General features: G+C 38.7%; 1 long non-coding RNA gene across 1 annotated transcript in view; it reads left to right on the plus strand.

The window, feature by feature from the left end:
- The window catches only part of LOC115652110, a 12,881-nt gene extending 10,628 nt beyond the window's left edge, over positions 1–2,253 (plus strand). Inside the window, exon 5 of the long non-coding RNA XR_004000544.1 lies at positions 2,119–2,253. This is a non-coding gene — a long non-coding RNA (uncharacterized LOC115652110). The remainder of the gene's footprint in view (positions 1–2,118) is intronic.
- The last annotated feature ends 9,955 nt before the right edge of the window (positions 2,254–12,208 follow it).

Here is a 12,208-nt window from a genome sequence, read left to right on the forward strand (position 1 = left end):
TGTTTCTGTAGCAAAAAGCCCTTTTCATTATTTTTAGCATAAATTATTTTATGAGATCATGAGTCAGATTTCATGTCTCAGCTATTCAGTGATTTATGGAAGTTGTATGGGATAAAACAACTAAGAGCTGCCCCATATCACCTAGAGACAAATGGTGTAGTGGAGAGGTTCAGTGGGACACTGAAATCAACACTGAGGATGTATGGCAGGACTAAGATTAGGATGAAATGTTACACTGTTTGTTGTTTGTAGGTTCTTGGGGCACTTCCCTATAAACAGTTTGGCCCATTTCCATCTCTATACAGAGGGAAATTGAGGGTACTCCCAGATCTTACCAGAGACTGCTGGGAAGGACGTACTGAGACAGAAGGGTAGCCTATAGCTGAATATGTACAAAGGTTCAGGCAAGAGTTAAAGGACATACTGGAAATCATTCAGAGTCACCACAGGGACAGTCAGGCCAAACAAAAGGCGTGACCAATATAGTTGTAAATGCTCTTTGAAGTAGGAGATTTAGTGTTGCTACTTATCCCTGTGAAAAAACACAAAACTCCTGGAAGGGACCTTTTGAAATAATAGAAGAGGTAACTGAATGTACATACATGGCAAAAGACTTCACAGTAATGCTGCCATGCAGCTGGTGCATGTAAACAGATTTCAAGTTGATCATAAGAGAGAAGACATGGTAAGCATAATCTGTTGTGCAGAAAAGGAAACAGGCACATCTCCTCATTGATTTGATGGCTGAATGCCAAACTGTCTCATCTCTGGAAAGCCTCAATATCTACAGTGAGTTAATATAAATTGAGAAAGCAAAGGTGTTTTCTGTACTGCAGGCACACAGACAAGTGTTTCTACCAAGCCCGGGAAGACTCACTTACTAACTCATAAGATTGCTACTGTAGGATCACAGCCACTTCCCAGCAGGGCCTACTGTACCACTGGCAAGGTACAAGAGCAAACTTGCCCAGAGATGCAGAGCATGCTGGCCCTGGGAATGATTACAGAGTCTGACTGCACTACAGTTTTTGGTTGAGTATAGGAAACTCAATGCTGTCATGGTACCAGATGCTTATCCTATGCCTAGAATTGATGATATGCTGCATACCTTAAGAAAAGCTAACTATATCAGCTTTTTTTATTTAAAGAATACTGGCAAATTTCTTCAGATAATGCTCTGGAAAAATCTGCTTTTATTAGTTATGTGGAACTGTGTGAGTTTTAAATGGATTACAGGACTGGGATTGTTTAGTCTGCAGAAGAGAAGAATGAGGGGATTTTGTAGCTGCTTTCAACTACCTGAAGGGGGTTCTAAAGAGGATGGATCTAGACAGTTCTCAGTGGCCTCAGATGACAGAACGAGTAATGGTCTCAAGTTGCAGTGGGGGAGGTTTAGGTTGAATATTAGGAAAAACTTTGTCATTAGGAGGGTGGTGAAGCACTGGAATGGGTTATCTAGGGAAGTGGTAGAATCTCCTTCCTTAGAGGTTTTCAAGGTCAGGCTTGACAAGCCCTGGCTGGGATGATTTAGTTGGGGATTGGTCCTGCTTTGAGCAGGGGATTGGACTAGATGACCTCCTGAGGTCCCTTCCAACCCTGATATTCTATGACTTCGCAAGGGCCTGTGTCCACAATATAGTGATGACAAAACCTCACTGATCTGAATTGCACCTAAAGTGTGACAGCAGACAACCCTTAAAGGACAACTGTCTTTCATCAGAGCCTTCTAGTTCTGTGCAAAAGTAAAATCATCCCCGAACGGTTTGGTAATGTGTGAGCAACATATGGGCTATCTGAATGCACTATTTTATAGTTAAGAGTTTGTTTTTTTTATTCTATTAGATTTGTTTTAAAAGCATAAAGTATTTTCTACTTATTAAATATGTAATTTTGTCTTCTAAAATATGCATGCTTAGTTGGGGAAATTCAGTTCAGCCAAGCTTGTTGAGAGGTATCAAAACTGTCGTCCTGTGGTATAGATTTTAGATATGCTCCCTTCCCTTGTTTGCTTTGCTGTGGATTTTTAAATGATTTTAACAGTAAAAATATATAGAATCTTCTGTTTTCTTGTCACTCTTTGGTAGTTTCTAATTTCTTGATGCTCACTTATATCTCCAGGGCTGCTGTTGAGATTTCCAAGGCCCCAAGCTACTGGACATAAAGGTGTTGACAACAACTTTGGAAAATGTATGGCTGTGTTATAACAAGAGATAGATGAAAAATAAAAAAGCATTTGCATGACAAACTGCAAAATTTTGAAATGCCTTTTGTTCTGAATTGTTCAAAATGGATCCTATTTTTTTCTGAACGCTTTTTGCAAATTTGAAAAACTGTTTTTTATAAATGGAAAAACCTGTGTAACCACCTCAATAATATTTTGATAGCATTCCATAAAAAATTGAAAGCATGTTAGACACCCAATTTTTTGCAAAAAGTGATAATTTTTACTTCTAAATTTTCCATGAAAAATTCATTTGTGGAAAAAGTCTGTGTTTTTTTCTTTTTTAATATAAATTTTTTTCAGTCAAACATTTTTGACTATCTCTAATTGTAAGGCAGTAGGTCCTTCTTAGTTTCCTTTAATCAATACCATACATGCACATTATTCTGCAATTTAAACAATGTCTTTTTGCTTCATCCTTCACGCTTGAATTGCTATAATTCAGGGTTTGATGGGGTGGACTAGGCCTGGAGGCCTCAGGGTCCTACCGCACCCTATCCCAGATATGATCAGTAGAGAAGTCCTCTAAGTGGCTTGGAGTGGTTGCAGGAAGCAGTCTATCAGGGCCAGCAGACTGACTGCAGCTCCTTTTATGTGAGTCAGCTGCTGCCTGGAACTGGAGGAGAGAGGACTGTATTCTGGCTGACTGAAAAAGCAGCAGGACCACGGACATCTCCGTGTGGGTAGGGAGCAGGCGAGCAAAGAAGGAGCTTTTGTCTGGCTGCTGGTACTGAGTAAGGAATAAGCCCAGGGAGGGCTGCAGGAAGATACTGTCCCCAGAGAGGAATCCCTGGGGATATGGCCCTATGCCAGGGCTGGGACAAGTTAAAGACTGTATTCCCTGGAAGGGCTTTGTTCTGTTTCCCATACAGTGTATATGACTAGGGCAGAGGGCCGAGTCACTGAAAAACCGCCTGAGAAACGACCGACAGGATTCATCATAAACTGAAAAACTGCAGACACATCTGATCAAAAGGGGATGCTTGTGAGAGGTGGGTGCCACACCGTTACATGGGCTTTAATTTCTGTGCAGTTGTTGGATGTATAAATGGTAATATCAGGTAGGAAGGTTATATTTCCTCTGTATTTGGCAGTGGTGTGACTGTGCTAGAATACGGTATCTAAGTCTGGTGTCCACAATTCAAGAAGAATGGGTGAGATCCACAAAGGTACTCTGACACCTAAGACCTATTTTCACACACTACTGCAATCCATAAAACTCCTGCCTGGTTGCTGCCTAACCCTGTAGGTGCCTAAACTCACTCAATGCCTAAATTGTTGCTGCTGGGTATGTGCATTGCAGCCTCATGATAGGCATCCAGACTCCGACCTCCCATGTAAGCCCCAGACTGATTTGCCAACAGGGAAAGATAGGTGTTTGGCTGCATAAGGCATATCTGGGGACCTAATACTGTAGGCAATTTCAGAGGCTGCCAACTAGATTGGATGTCTCAGGTAAATTCACACAAAACAGTTGTAGGTGGGATGAGGAGGATCTCCCTTATATCATTTAGCCTAGTGGACAGGGTACTCCTGTAGGCTGGTTCCAGTGCCATTCCTCTGGGGGTGGGGAGAAGGGAAGTTATGAACAGGGATTGGCCACCTGTCATGTGAGTGCCCTACCCACTAGGCTATGGAATAGTCTGAGGGAGACCCACCTCAATCTCTTGCATTAATGCCGTTCTTAAACAAAAGGAAGTATTTCTTTGCACAATGCACTGTCAACCTGTGAAACTCATTGCCAGCAGATGATGTGAAGGCCAAGACTACAACAGGGTTCAAAAAAGAACTAGATAAATTAATGGAGGATAGGTCCATCAATGGCTATTAGCCAGGATGAGCAAGGATATTGTCTCTAGCCTCTGTTTGCCAGAAGCTGATAATGAGCGACAGGGGATGGATCACTTGATGATTACCTGTTCTGTTCATTCCCTCTGGGGCGCCTAGCATTGGCCACAGTTGGAAGACAGGATACTGGGCTAGATGGACCTTTGGTCTGATCCAGTATGGCCATTCTTATTTTCCACTTAATTATTAATTGGGCCAATAAAAGTGTTAAAATGGCTCTGTAGCTAGTGGTTAGGCACTCATCGAAGAGGTGGCTGATCCCTGTTCAAATTCCTTCTCCCACTCAGTAAGGGTTTTGTGAATTGCAGTGTTGTTCCTGTGAATTTCTCAGCATCATGATGTTCAGTGTCATGATGCCTAAATACCAGGGTGGATAAAAATCAATGATTTTTTAATTTAAAAAATCGGATTTTTTTTATTTAAATCATTTTTTGATTAAATGCTTTTTAAGGAAAAAACCTATCTAAAGATAGTTTAAATTAAGATACATTATAGCTCAAAGATATCTCATCATGCAATAGGGATTATAAATTCTAATTCTATAGTATGAGACAATATATTCATGTGCGGTTTAAGAAAAGTTTTGTGAATGAGTTCCAATAGTTCATGGATCAGGGACTTAATTTTATGGGATTCCACAGGCTTCTGTATAGATTATTTAGTTAATCTTTCTATCTACCCAATGGGACTCAGTGCTAAGTCTAGAACAGGGGTAGGCAACCTATGGCATGCGTGCCAAAGGTGGCAGACCAGCTGATTTTTCAGTGGCACTGGCCGGGTCCTGGCCACCGGTCGGGGGGGGCTCTGCATTTTAATTTAATTTTAAATGAAGCTTCTTAAATGTTTTTAAAACCTTATTTACTTTACATACAACAACAATTTAGTTATATATTATATACTTTTTATAGAAAGAGACCTTCTAAAAACATTAAAATTATTGTTGGCACACAAAACTTTAAATCAGAGTGAATAAATGAAGATTCGGCACACAACTTCTGAAAGGTTGCCGAGCCCTGGTTTAGAAGATACCATCAGGGATGCTTAGTTTTGCAGTTCTCAAACTGTGGATTTGTGTCTCCAGAGGTAACATGCTTGTTAACAGCAAAAATATTTCTAAATAAATAAATAATATATAGAGGTGAGAAATAACAGACCTCAACTCTATTGTCCCTCTGCAAATTTGTGTACACAGAGTCAATCCCTTACCCCTGTCTAAAAGTGGAAAGTTTCAAAAAGTTCAATGAATAGAAGATTGTTGGGAGTGGAATAGATCTGGACAAGTAGAAGAAGTCTGGAGATAAATGTGAGAAGGGAGAGACATATTCTTGTTTTGTTAAAATATATGTTTGCTGTTGAAGAAGAAAATCCAGAATACTTAATGTTGTTGTTTTTTAGTTAAATAAAGCAATTTAAATGTCTGTCTGGTGATGTTCTCCTAATACAGCATGGCAAGAAAATCCTCCAAATATTAATGATTAACCTGTTGAATTGGAGATAGTTCACCTCCCAATGACGTCATAAATATCTGCTGCAATTACCTTTGGTAAATGAAATAACCAAATCATTTATTTTCTGATACAGCTGTAAATTTAAACTAATCTGAAAAGTTTTCAAAATAAATCACTTTAAAAATGGATAGTGTAGGTTTCATTTTTAGAAGACACACATCTATCTGTGAATTGTGAAGCATATGTATTAAGGTTATAACCACCAACAAGAATGCACTTTTATGTAGAAAACCATGACTAAATTAAGTCTTCCTGACTAGTGGTTTAAATCAAATCCACCCTGCTAAATGCCTTTGCAGATCTAGGCTGGAGTGAATAATTTAGAGAGAGTTCAAAGAGGCATCTGAATGATTAAAGGAAAACATATTTTATAGTGGTAGATGCAAGATGTTCAATCTATTTAGTTTAACAAAGAGAAGGTTAAGTTGTGATTTATCCCAGTTTATAAGTAGCTACATAGATGATAAATTTTTTTATAATAGCATCTTCATTCAAGCAGACAAAGGTAGAACAAGATCCAATGGGTGGAAGCTGAATTGAGACAAATTTGGAGATAAGGTGCAAATTTTTAAGTGAGGACAATTAACTATTAGAACAATTTACCAATGATTGTGCTGAATTTTCATCACTAGCAATTTTTAAATCAAAGTTGGATGCTTTTCCTAAATATATGCACTAGTTCAAACAATAATTAAATCGGGAAAGTCCTACATTAGACAGGACGTCACACTAGATGATCACAATCATCTTTTCTGGCCCTATAATCTATAGGTCTATGTAATTTCTCAGTATTGATGATCTCAGTAAGAGAGTTACACTTAATGCAATACAACATTCATTATGAAACTTCCTTTTGTTGGAGTTTTATTGTATCCATTACAGAAATGCAACAAATGTGTGCTCTAGTAAGATTGATTACTTACTTTCACAGGGATGCAATTTTATAAACTACTAATTACTCAAATGGAATCAATACTGTGGTGTCAGTCTCAGCTCTCTGAAAATTTTAGCTTCCTTTCTTAATGTACACTGATCAATCTACCAACCTGACATCTTACCATAATTTCAATGCAAAGAGAAATGATACATTTCTTCACCTTCAGGGGGAAAAAATTCTAACCCCCAACTTGAATCTAATCTGTAGTAAATCAATTTTTTCCCTCTTCCAGTGACTTTTGCCTAGTGTTAGTAGCAGGCATTCAGTGTAAGGGTATCTGAAAGACACCCGCTACACACACAGAATAATCTTAGTCATTCTGATGATAAATTTTGGCAAATATTCATCTTGACCTTTCTTATCTGTAAGACTACTCACATCTAAATGTGTGAAACTGCCACTGAAAATGTGAGACAACCATTTTAGCCACTCACGAGAAAAGATAAATTTTGACAATATAAGGGCTAGATCCTACAAACCCAACTCACTAGTATTCCTTATTCCAAGAAGTAGCCAACAGGACTACTTCAGTGAGTAAGAACTATTCACATGAATAAGAGTTTGCAGTATCTAGCCCTAGTTTATTATGTTTCTCCAAGATGAAATATTGTTAAGATGAAAGCTTCTTCCTCACATTTATTGTCTTTTCTAAGTTTTGCCGGTGCTAGTCCTGGTAAAATTTCATACATTACAAAGTGACATACTGAAATTTCTCCACTTTCACCACTGAAACCTTCAGAGGTTCCTAAGTTGGATCCCTCTTTGGTATAGAGGAGATAACTACTGGCAGAGCACTTTTCCGGGGTTGGGAGGGATCTTTTCCTTTGGAGTGCTCTGAATTCCTCCCCTCCCTCCATTCCAAAATGGCCTGAGGCTGTAGAGCTTCAGGCATGCTCCCAAGCTTACTTGTTGAAGAAGGCATTGTGGAGGGCTGAAGCAGTTTATGATGGGATTTTTGTCTGGTGATTTTAAATGTTATTGGTCTGCTGCATGGTTATTCAATGAGATGTGAAAGGGTGCAGAAAGGAGGCTTTGGATGATTTGTAAAGTATAAATGTATGTTAAAGTAAGTATGTAATGTTCAGCATTATGGATTTCTTAGCTCACAGCCAAAGAAATTATGGTGAGTTGGCTTTCCCAAAACATCTGTCAATCCTCTCTCTCTGACTCTCACTCTCTAACTCACTCTCTCTCTATCTCTCTCTCTCTATCTCTCTATATATATATATATATATATATATATATATATATGAATGGGAATTGGCTATTAAAATCATAACTACGGTAATAAGCACTTTCCCCAAAATTTAAAATCTACACTTTTGAATTCTTCTTAATCATATAAATACCCAATGTAGTAATAAACACAAATGCTGTGAATCAGTAGGTTAGTAGTTCATGACCCAGATGTGCTTGAATGCCTTCAATTTTGATGATTCACTTTAGATTACATTTTAAAAAATGCCTGAGGCTGGTAATGGTGCAGCATACCCTTATACTATGAAAAGTAGTTTCCACTAGATGGGTAAGATAAAATAACAGGGAAAAGGCTATAAATGCTTTCTTTATTATTTTGAAAATATGTATTGTTAGTTAATATTTTTTAAAATACAAGTATCTTAGACTTCCTGGCTGCTGTTTGAAAAATAATTATCCTGACATATTCCTTCCCAGAGAGATTTCAGGAAAGGTGAATTTTGAGAGAGATCAAATATAAGCATCCCCTCTTCACAATACCTTTCTCTTCCCTTCCTTAAATAATTCCATCACTTGACTTTTTTCGTTATATGTGTCTGTGTGTTACAAGTGACTTTACTTTATGGTCCAATATCTTATTTTGAGATTAGCTAATAAACTGCTACAGATCAAGTCAAGATTTTGTCCATGTATTTGATACGCCGCTGGAAACATGATCCTGTTGTCCATTGCATCAGCAGTAGGTTAATAATTGGAAACAGGAGGAATTGGAGTCCATGTGGCTAGATACGTTATTAATATTTATTATTTATTGATAGCATGCTTGGCATAATCAAGTTGTAGCAGTGCAGCTTTCTCACATAGACTAAAGGAAGTAAGTTTAAAGATACCATTGGCAGAAAGGTAAGGAGATAGTCTTGAAAGGAATGGAGCAAATAAAGAGGGCATATTTTCCAGGAAATTCTGATTTTGTGCCAGGAAGTGAAACCTTTAACTACTTTTGGTATATTTACATTTTGAGGAACAATTGATGCAATAGAGTTTAAATGTGCCCAGCCTCAAAACCCCACACCCTAATTCTCCACAATTTAACATATTTCTCCACTCCCTGCATTCATTATTAACTAAGTGATCATCATAATTCAACATGCTCTGAGTAACTGTTTGCTTCAGAGTAAACCTTAATAACTAACCTGCTAATGCATTTTTGACAGCCTACACCAGACTTTCCCCTATATGTTGTCTCAGTGTTTTATTAGTTTCTGGGGACAAATGATAATAAATTTTACTAGTTGGCTCTGAAAATAAACTAAAATTTAATGTGTTTTAAATTATAGCATCCTCCACTTCAATGCGATCAGCTTAATCTGCCCAACCACATCCTAGACATGTTCACTTTTATGGCTTCATAACAGAGACAAGCAAATTGATTAATAATGTAAAATGCTTGTAATACAGATTAAAGAAGACTGGTATTTTTATTGCTAAAAGCAAAACAAACCCAGCAACCAGCAGCTTAGTTTAGTGACTGAGAATAGGTTAGGAGGCAAGAATAGCTGAGTTCTAATCCCAGCCTTTCTAGTGGCTCCCAAGGCCATATTAATTTCTGACCTCCTAACCTATAACTAGACTACACAAGATTATGTGACTTGTGTGAAGCATTTGTTTTTATCAGGAGTGTACATGTGATTAAATGCAGATCTGATGTGAAAGTATCAGGATTGGTGGTGCTAAATTTGCAAACTATATCCATTCATCATTGCCTTATGTAGAGACTAATTGTCAGTATACTGACAGCATGGAAAAGGAAGATTGGGATAATCAAACTTCCATTGATGTTCAGTAGAAGTCAGCTGCCTAACTCCCTTAGGTGCCTTTTGATAATTTCAAATTAAGTAATCAAGGATACCTGAGAGTGAATGTGATCTGCAATTAATACAAACTAATCCTGCTATTTTGAGTATTTATTCCAATAGTGTATGTTATATTTGTGACATCTCTCTGAAAAGTAATATATCATGCCCACTGGGAGTGTGGCATGAAGTGTCAGAGGCTGGTGTTCCTTTGGGCTTCTTTTTATGTTCCTGGCACTAAACGCCTTCATGAACTTGGAAAATAGATTGTGGTGTTTTACTAATGTCAGATTGTTGTTTTTAACGTAGTTAGCCAGCTGCTTCCTTTAGTGATTTGATGGGGTTTTCCTAACCTTTCCGTGGGCAATGTGACTGCCGTTCAAAACAACTATTATCTCAAATGCCCAAAAGAAGTTTAGGTACTCAGTGTTTGTTCATACAACTATCCTGAACACAAGTAATATATTTATTGCTCTGAGTATATTGAAAAGGCAAATAGGTTGAAGAAATGACTGCCAAAGGCCACACCGGCATTTTAAAGCAGTAAACAGAACTGAAGCACTCTGCTTTGCTTGGTTCTGGGAAAATAGACCCAGCTCCACAAAGGTAATTAGGCATCAAACTCCACATTCAGGTACCTAAATCCCAGTTTTAGGCTCCACTGTGATCCACAAAACCCATGCTTGACTGCTGTCAACTGCTGTAGGTGCCTAAATTCACTTGGTACCTACATTTTTAGGACAAAAGTTCTGTAGGTGCCTAAGGTCTTGTCTACATGGTGCCAGCAAAGGGCTCTGGATGGGTGTGATTTATAGGATGTTCTAACTGCCCTCCTGGCACATTCTAAAAGGTAGTTTGCAGGAGGCAGGAGCACTTTCCTGACGCCATGTAGAAAAGCCCTAAACTGGTGCCTGTGAGCATGTGCACTGGATGCCTATCTCTTGCCTAAGCCCCAGCATGAGTCCCAAACCAGGAAAAGATAGGCACTCCTCAACCTATCTTGCCTGTGGGGCTTGAGCTGGTAGGTGCGCTCAGAACCCATCCACTGGATCAAACCCCATTCAAAATTCAGGAGTGCTCACCTTATAACTTTTCATCTAGTGCTTTTGTTAGAACATGCACTTGGGAGACCCAGGTTCAATTTCCCCCTTTGCTTGAAGAAGAGTCTTCCACATCTCCCAAGAGTGTGCTCTAATCACTGAGCCATGGGATATTCTGATGGGGGCAGAATGATTTCTCCTTTTAAAATTGTTTTACTTTGGATAAATAGTAAAAATAGTCCTTGGAGCAGGGGGACTGAATCCCAGCTCTCCTATCTCCTAGGTCAGTACTCTAAACACTGGACTATAGATTAATTTCATCTTGCTTCCTCTCTCCTCTCAACCCCAGATCCTTCCCAGAAGAATTAATTCTGTCTTTCTATCCCTCAAAAGAATTAATTTACACTGTAGCAACTATTTACACTACCAGTGAATATGACCCACAGTGTGGACTTTGGAAAGAATTACTCCTGGTGTAACTTCAATGGAGTTATATTAGGGATGAATTTGGTTTAATATTATTTACTCACTTCACAGTAATATGGAAAGATTTGGCTAAGCTTTGTAAAGTTCTTGTGTAACATGCTATCAGTGTTTGCACCCCACCTCTTTGCATCGTGCCTATTTTTGCCTCGTGCTGAGGAATGTATATTGGGTTCTGCTGAGGTGTTTGTGTGGGGGGGTCATTATAAGGAAGGTGAGAGGAGAGGGGCTTTCTAGAACAAGAGGTTTTGAATCAAGCCTTAAATTCAGCCGGAGCTGTCCAGAGCAGAGCTCTGGTAAATATTTTTCAAACCTCGGAGTGAGGGGTGGGGGTCAGAGCCAATTTCAGGGGGTCCACAGTCATCCTGGCACATCCCATGGGGCTTGAGCCCTAGTGTGTGGGTGGACACACACACACACACACACCCCTTGCAGGGCTGGAACCCAAAGAATCCTGCCTCTCATCTGAAGCCCGGAGCCCTGAATGGGGAGGGTGTGGGGAGTTTCAGGAAATACGCTATGAGAAGTTAAGCCCTGGTTTGAACTGAGTAGTCAGGTAGGAGTAATTCAGGAATAGCTAATCATAGGGAGAAGTTTTTAACTAAACTTTTATTAATAGTAAAATAATATAAAACCAGATCCCAGGAATAGGGTGTCTGGGGACTCTCTGTTGTATGTGGACTGTTTGAGAGCAAGCTAAGAAAGGTGTCTGCTCACAGCATGGAATATGAAAATTGCTATTTAAATGTTAAATTAAATGGGAGTAACTAAACTTTGTGATGTGTACATTTCAATTCCAAGTCCTCATGTAATACTGTCATTGTAACTGGGTATTTCTCCTTTTTCCTTAGCTTCATGTGTCCTATAACATTTCATGTTGGAAACTAGGGTGCAAACTCTGCATCAAAGAGGCTGCATTTGTATGTTGCTGTAAGATGTTTAGCACACCCATGGGTATTATTGAATAATAATCAACATATATAATTTACTTCTCTTAATAATCATTTTATTATTACACTTCTAAAAGCTCAAAGGAAGGTTGTACCAATAGAAGATGAGAAACAGCATGTAATCTGATAAACTAGCTTATTTTTAGAAGTCAAACAATTATATTCCTAGTA

Source organism: Gopherus evgoodei, chromosome 5 (genome assembly GCF_007399415.2).
Source record: "Gopherus evgoodei ecotype Sinaloan lineage chromosome 5, rGopEvg1_v1.p, whole genome shotgun sequence".
NCBI classification, from domain to species: domain Eukaryota; kingdom Metazoa; phylum Chordata; order Testudines; family Testudinidae; genus Gopherus; species Gopherus evgoodei.